Source organism: Pteropus vampyrus, unplaced genomic scaffold (genome assembly GCF_000151845.1).
Source record: "Pteropus vampyrus isolate Shadow unplaced genomic scaffold, Pvam_2.0 Scaffold259, whole genome shotgun sequence".
NCBI classification, from domain to species: domain Eukaryota; kingdom Metazoa; phylum Chordata; class Mammalia; order Chiroptera; family Pteropodidae; genus Pteropus; species Pteropus vampyrus.
The window spans coordinates 1,235,164-1,243,596 of record NW_011889040.1 but is presented as its reverse complement, the minus strand read 5'-3'; the positions used below and the strand labels follow the sequence as shown (position 1 = coordinate 1,243,596).

The following is an 8,433-nucleotide window of genomic DNA, read 5'->3' as shown; positions in this document are numbered from 1 at the left end:
AATTTTTACATATATATAAATCATATAACTATACAATTTATTCCTAAATATTTATTTTATACTCTATGAGCTTGCTGAACTCAGTTATTAGTTATGAGAGGGGTTTTTTTGGTAAATTTTAAGGATTTTCTCTGTAGACAATTATGTAATTGACAAATAGTTACAGTTTTATTTCTTGCTTTCTGATCTGTGTGCCTTTCATTTTCTTGTCTTGCCTTATAGCACCGGTTATACCTTCTGCCACTCTGCTAAATCAGAGTGGTCTTTTATTTTCTTGAAGAGATTATGTAGAGTTCATATTAATTCCTTGTACATTAGGTAGATGTCTTCAGTTAAACTAGCTGGGCCTGAAAGTGTTTGAGGAGAGTATTTAAAATATAAATTCTATTTCTTTAGTATTTATAGGGTTATTCAAATGATCTATTACATATTGGGTCAATTGTTTATGTTTTCCTGGCTCAAAGCAGTCCAGTAAACTCCCCTTCAAGAGGTAGTAAAGCATAGCTAGAGCCTGACCTCTTGAAAGAGAGGTAACTGTGATGACGACCCCCTTGAGCCAGAAAATATACAGCAAGAAAGGAAGCCAGAGAAAATCATGAAGGAAAATTGTCTTCCAGATGAACATTTTTCACCTTTCCAAGACTGAATACAGCCTCTTCTGGTAATGTGTCTCCTGTCATTCTAGCTTGCTTTGAACTCTCCACAGTGCCTCAGTTCTTATTCTGGCTCTGCTGTTTCTAAGCTGTGTAACTTTAAGCAAGTTATTTAACCCCTCTCAGTCCCAGTTTCCTCTCCGTAAAAACGGAAATAGTAGTAATATTTTCCTCACATGTCTGTGTGGGAATTCAAATGAGTTAATAAATATAAAATGTTTTAAATAGTGCTAATGGATATCTTGGGGATTTTTTTTGGAACCATTTATTGAGAAGAATTTCTTTTTTTCTCATTGAATTGCTTTGACACCTTTTGTTTTCTTAGAATAACTTATGACATATGTATAGGTCTATTTCTAGTCTCTTCTCTCTCTACTGATCTATTTGTATATCCTTTTGCAAATAGCACATGGTCTTTATTACTGTTATTTTAGAGTAAGCCTTGAAATCAGAGTGGAAGTTCTCTAATTTTATCCTCTTCATATTTGTCATGCTATTTGAGGACATTTGCATCCCCATGTAAGTTTTCAAATTAGCTTGCCAATTTCTAGTTTTAAAAGAGACTGATGTAATTTTGATTGGAGTTTTATTGAATCTATAAATCACTTTGGAAGAAAGTCAACATTTTAACAATATAGAGGTGTTTTTTTTTTAAATTTCTATTTATTTGGTATTTTAAAATTTCTCCAAGCAATGTTTTCTAAAAGTCTTGCATATCTTTTGTTAAATATATTCCAAGAGGTTCTTTCTCATGCTATTAACAATTATGATGTTTAATTATGGTCATGCCAATCTGAACACACTGAATCTCGTCTGATCTTGTAAGCTAAGCAGAGTTGGGCCTGGTTAGTATTTGGATAGGAGATCACCTAGGAATACCAGGTGCTGTAGGCTTTAAAATATATACGTATATATATATATTATGTTTAAAACCTCAACTTCCAATTATTTATTGCCAGTAAAAATATAAATATTTGTATATTGATTTTTTAACCTATGACCTTGCTAAATTAATCTCTTATTTCTGGTGTTTGTATATTCAGTCATATTTCCTATGCACAAAATTGTCTAACATATATAGAGAGAAAGATTTACTTTCCAACCCACCTACCTCTATTTTTCTTCCTTTTTTATTCTCTCTCTCTCCTTTTCCCCCACCACTCCTCTTTCTTAATTGTACTGAATAAGAACCATAATAAATTTTGAATAGACATGGTAAGAATAGACATTCTTACCCTGCCCCAACCTTAAAGGAAAAGGTTCAATATTTAACCTGTAAAAATAATGTTAGCTGTAGATTTTCATATATACCCTTAACCTTGCTTTAAAATTTTTCATTCTTACATTTGTTTTATTATCTCAACATTTTATTTGTGAGATTCATCCATGTTGGTAAATGTATATCTATGCCTCCTTTTCAATGCTGAGTGATATTTCACTCTACGAAACTGTCACAATTTATTTATTTATCTCAATTGATATTTAGGATGTTTCCATTGTTTTAAAAATGCATATAATGCTCTTTTATGTCCCTTTGCATACTCTATATACTTATGAGTTTATTTCTGGCGTATTGCAAAAGTTGAAATTGCTAAGTCAAAGATATGTTTACTGTTGACTTCTATATTTTTAGACAAAATCCTTCTGCAAAGAGTTTGTCCAATTTATGCTACACTAACTATTAGTAAGAGTTTCTATTGCTTCATAGCCTTACCAGTCCTTTTTATGATCAATTTATTTTACCCATTTGATGAGTATGAAATCTCCTTGGATTTTAGTTTCACTTCCCTGATTATTAGAGAGATTGAAAATTTTAAATTTTTAAAATTGATCTTTCAGATTTCTTTTTCTGTTAATTCTACCCAGTTTCCTGTTGGGTTAATTGTATTTCTATTATTTGTTTGTAGATTATACCAGATATCGGTTCGTTGCCTATTACTATTATTTATTTATTATTTTTTACTATTATATTTTACTGTTATTTTAGAGTAAGCCTTGAAATCAGAGTGTAAGTTCTCTAATTTCATCTTCATATTTGTCTTGCTCTTTGAGGTCATGTGAATTCCCACATAAATTTTCAAGTATTGCAGTGTATACCTCCACACTCTCTCTCTCTCTCTTTCTCTCTCTCTCTCTCTCTCACCCCCTCTCTCTCTCTCTCACACACACACACACATACACACACACACACACATTTTGATAAACACTTTTTCATAAACAGAAGATTTATTTTTGTGTGATTAAATTTATCAACTTTTTTGGCTTTATATCTCGTTTTAAAAAATCTACTCAAGATTGCAACGGTGTTATTCTCTATTTTCCTTCAAAAATTTGCAGATTTGGGAGTTTGGAGAAATATGGCGGAGTGAGAGATGTCCCCAGATCTCTCCCCTTGAAACAACGATGAACTGAAAATCTAAAACTCAACAAAAAACACCCAAACTGCACACCAGCATGTCTGAGCGTGAGATCTGTGCATAAGAGCTACCACAGGTCAGAATCCCAGGTATCTGGTGGTTGCCTGGGAGTAATAAAGAAGCTATCTCTAGCAGCCACTGGAGCTCCCTGCAGGAGATGGAGTTAGGGAGAAGGTGCGGCAAATTCCTTGAACAATCCTGCCTGAGAGTGCTATGAGCTCCATGTGGCTAGTGGCAAGGCCCAGTCATCAGGGCAGAAAGCAGATAAGTGGGACAGCAGAGAAACAACAGTTGATTTTTACCAGCTGTGGTTACAAAGCAAAGGCTGAGCTGCAGTCCCCAACCCCTAACTAGAGGGCCTCTCCCACCATAGCCTCCGAGACAGAAAACCACGGAGCCGCAGGGGAATCTGAGCAAACGCTACTGAAATTGTTGCTAACACTGACAGGGACTGAGACTGAGAGTATTGAGCCTGATTAAACATCTATAAGAAAAAAAAAAAAACGGATTATTAAGGCTTTATATAAAGCAAGAATACAAGAGGCTTAGACGCCACCTACAGGAAACCAAAAGAAAAGTATCTCCTTTGCAGCGGGCTAAAGAGAGACCTTTATACAATAAATCTTTCTGGAAAAACAGCAGAATACACTTTCATTAATGCCCAGGTAAAGAAATAGTCCATTAAAAACCATGAACAACCAAGGTGATAAGGCATCTCAGAAGGAAAGAGAAAAATTCCCAGGAAATAAGCTTACAGACACAGAAAATATGCAATGACTTAAATGACAGAGAATTCAGGATGGTACAGCTGAAAAACTCAGTGATTTTTCTACATAAGTCATATCAACAATTTCAGGAATTGAAAAAACAACTAGATGAGCAGAGCAAGAAGATTGAAACCTTTGAAAAGAACAGAATAGATCTTCTGTAGATAGAAAACACACTGCAAGAGTTGAAAAATGAAATGGCAAGCTTGGGAAATAGAGTCGACCAAATGAAGGAAAGGATCGGTAATATTGAAGACAGAAACCTAGATATAAATCAGAAGGAAGAAGAGAGAATCTGAAGAATGAAAAATAATGAAAGAGAAATACAAGAACTAGCCGATACTATCAGGAGAGGAAACATAAGAATAATGGGCATTATCGAAGGTGAGGAAAAGAGGTAGGGACTAGAAAGCATTTTCAGACAAATAAATAACGAAAATTTCCCAAATCCAAGGAATGAACTGGAGCTTGAAATTAAAGAAGTCACTAGAACACCAAATTATCTCAACCGAAAAAGGCCTTCCCCAAGATACATTGTATTAAAATTATCAAAAATCAACGACAAAGATAGAATTCTCAGGGCAGCCAGGGAGAAGAAGACGGTAACTTATAAAGGAAAACCATTAGAATAACATCAACTTCTCTGCACAAACCTTACAAGCCAGAAAGAAGTGGAATTAAATATTCAAACTATTAAGTGAAAGGAACTACCAGTCTAGGATAATGTATCCACCTAAGCTCTCCTTTAGATATGAAGGCGAAATAAAGACCTTTCCAGAAGTGTGAAAATTGAGAGAATTCTCCACTATGAGGCCTGCACAAATGAAATACTTAAAGAAGTCAGCTCATCTAAAACAAAATGACAAAAAAAGAAAGAAAGAAAGAAAGAAAAGAAAAACTATGATTAGGAGTAAGGTGACTATCAGACAAATAGAAGCAGAAGAGTGCAACACTTACTGAGAACAGGGCATTATATGCTTAAACATTAATAAGAGAATTGCTGAGAAAAAAAAAAAGAAGAGAATTGCTATAGCAAGATAGTTATGAACGTTCAGCATACATTGGAACAGACTGAGACAAAAATGACTAAAAAAGAGAGGATTCAAAGATCCAAAAGGCAAAGGAGAAAGGAGATAATGCATGCACAGAAGACAATGGATGACTGTGCATATATAACTATCCTTTTCATATTCGTAGTGATAACTACACACAGAAAATTCAGAACCGAAGTATATAACATAAAACAAGAAGAACCAGAGGCAAAACCCACAAAAGCCAACCAAAATAAAGAAAACAGAAACACAAGGACAAGGGAGCAATGGAAACTCCGAGCTACCAGAAAGCAAAAGATAAAGTGGCTTTAAGAAGACCTCATATTTCCATAATCACCCTAAATGTAAATGAACTGAACTCACCAAAAAAAGTCACAGAGTCGCAGAATGGATCAAAAAAACAAAACAAAACCATATACTGCCTCCAGGAGACACATCTCAGCTCCAAGACAAATATAGACTCAAAGTTAAAGGGTGAAAAATAATATTTGAAGAAAATAGCATTCAGAGAAAAGCAGGAGTAAAGGTAATAATGTCAGATAAAACAGACTTCAAAAAAAAAAAAAGCTAAAGAAAGATACTGAGGGACACTTCATAATGATAAAGGGAATCATGCACCAAGAAGACATAACACTTATTAATACCTATGCTCCCAATCAGGAGCCCCAAAATATGTAAAGCAATTATTAACAGAACTAAAGGGAGAAACAGACCAAAACATTATCTTGGTAGGAACCTAAATACCCCACTCTCGGATATGGACAGATCATCCAAATAGAAAATCAATAAGGAAATAACATCCTTAAATGATACATTAGACCAACTGGACATAATTGACATTTACAGAGCCTTCCATCCCAAAATAGCTGCTTATACATTCTTCTCTAGTGCACATGGAACATACTCAAGGAATGACCGCATACTGGGACACAGAGATAGCCTCAACAAATATAAGAGAGTTGATATCATACCAAACATATTCTTGGATCATAACACTTTGAAACTAGAGATCAACTGCAAAAAGAAAGTAAGAGCCACAAATACATGGAGATTAAACAACATGCTACTGAAGAATAACTAGTTCAGGGAAGAAATAAAAATAGAGATCAAGAGATACATAGAAATGGTAGTACAACATATCAAAACTTTTGGGACAAGGCAAAAGTGGTCATAAGAGGAAAGTTCATATCATTACAGACCTATCTCCAAAAACAAAAATGAGCCCAAATAAACATTTCATCTTAAAAAACTAGAAAAGGAAGCCCAAATAAACATTTCATCTTAAAAAACTAGAAAAGGAAGAACAAATGAATTCTAAAGTCAGCAGAAGGAAAGAATCAAAATTAGGGCAGAAATAAATGAAATTAAAAACAAACAAAAAAAAATAGAAAAAAATAAATGCAACAAAGAGTTGGTTCTTTGAGAAGCCTAATAAAGTTGACAAACTCCTGGCTAGACTCACTAAATTAAAAAGAGGAAAGCCACAAATAAAATCAGGGATAAAGGAGGAGAAATTACGACTGACATCGCAGAAATACAAAGGATCCTACAAGAATACTATGAAAAAGTATATAACACCAAATTTAATATCCTAGAAGAAATGGACTAGTACTTAGAAAAATACACTCTTCCTAGACTGAATCAAGGAGAACTGGAAAATCTAAATAGATCAGTCAGCAGTATGGAAATTGAAACAATCATCAATAACCTACCAAAAAGTAAAAATCCAGGACCAGATGTTTTCATCAGTGAATTCTACCAAACATTCAAAGATTTAATACCTATTCTCCTCAAACTCTTCCAAAAAATTGAAGAAGAGGCAATACTTTCCAACTGATTTTATGAGACCAATATTACTTTGATACCAAAGCCTGGTAAGGATAACACGCAAAAAAGAAAACTACAAACCAATATCTCTCATGAACACAGATGCAAAAATTCTAAATAAGATACTAGAGAACTGAATACAACTGCTTATTTTAAGAATTATGCACCACGATCAGGCAGGCTTTATCTCAGAGGCACAGAGATGGTTCAACATACACAAATCGGCTAATATGATACACCACATAAACAAATTAAAGAATAAGAATCACATGATCATATCAACAGATGCAAAAACAAAAAAAAAGATACAGCATCCATTTATGATAAAAACATTTAACAAAATTGATATAGAAGGAAAGTACTTAACATAATAAAGGCCATATATGACAAATCCTCAGCCAACATTATACTTAATGGTGAAAAACTAAAAATCTTCCCTCTAAGATCAGAAACAAGATAAAGCTGTCCACTATCACCACTGTTATTCAATATAACATTGGAAGTCCTAGCGAGTGCAATCAGACAAGAGAAAGATATACAGGCATCCAAAAGGAAACAAGTCAAATCGTCACTATTTGTGGATGACATGATTCTCTATACAGAAAGCCTTAAAGACTCTTCAAGATCACTCCTAGAAACAGTAAACAAATACAGTAAAGTTTCTGGATACAAAATCAACGTTCAAAATCCGTTGCGTTCCTATTCACTAATAATGAAGTGTCAGAAAAGGAAGTGGAAAAATAATTATTTTTTTCAATTGCAACAAAAGGAATAAAATACCTAGGAATAGATTTAACAGAATATACGAAGGACCCATATAATGAAAATTATGAGACACTATTAAAATAAATTGAAGAAGATACAAAGAAATGGAAAGATATTCAGTGTTCTTGGAAATAATAATCAACATAGTCGAAATGACCATATTACTTAAAGCATTATACAGATTTAATGCAATCCCCATCAAAATCCCATGGGCATTTTTTAAAGAAATAGCACAAAAAATCATCAGATTTGTATGGAAGCACAAAAGACCCTGAATTGACAAAGCTAAAAAAAAAAAAAACAAAAACGAGGCTGAAGGTATCACTCTGCCCAACTTCAAATTATACTACAGAGTGGCAGTAATCAAAACGGCATGTTCTTGGCAGAAAAATAGACACAGGGATCAGTGGAACAGAATCAAGAGTCCAGAAGTAAGCCCATATTTATATGGGCAAATAATTTTTGACAAGAAAGCCAAAAAAATGCAGTGGAAAAAGGAAAGCCTCTTCAATAAATGGCGCTGGGAAAACTGGAAAGCCACTTGCAAAAGAATGAAACTAGATTGTTGTCTATCAGGACACACCAAAATTAACTCAAAGTGGATTAAGGACATGAATATAAGACCTGAAACAATAAAATTCATAGAAGAAAACATAAGAATTAAACTCAAAGACCTTGGACTTAAAGAGGATTTTATGAATTTGGCCTCAAAGGCAAGGGAAATAAAAGCTAAAATGAATGAGACTACATCAAACTAAAAAGCTCTGGTCAGCAAAAGAAATTGTCAAGAGGTAAAGAGACAACCATTCAAATGGGAAAATATATTTGCAAGCAATGAATCCAATAAGGGACTAATGTCCAAAATATACAAAGAACTCATATGACTCAATGACAACAAGAAAACAAATGATCCAATCAAAAAATGGGCAGAAGATCTAAACAGACTCTTCTC

The 8,433-nt window shown here is 33.8% G+C and overlaps 2 pseudogenes; one reads left to right on the top strand and one right to left on the bottom strand.

The window, feature by feature from the left end:
• Positions 1 to 8,433, bottom strand: part of LOC105302063 — a 184,496-nt pseudogene that overhangs the window by 124,778 nt on the left and 51,285 nt on the right.
• Positions 1,429 to 1,547, top strand: LOC111729365 (annotated as a pseudogene).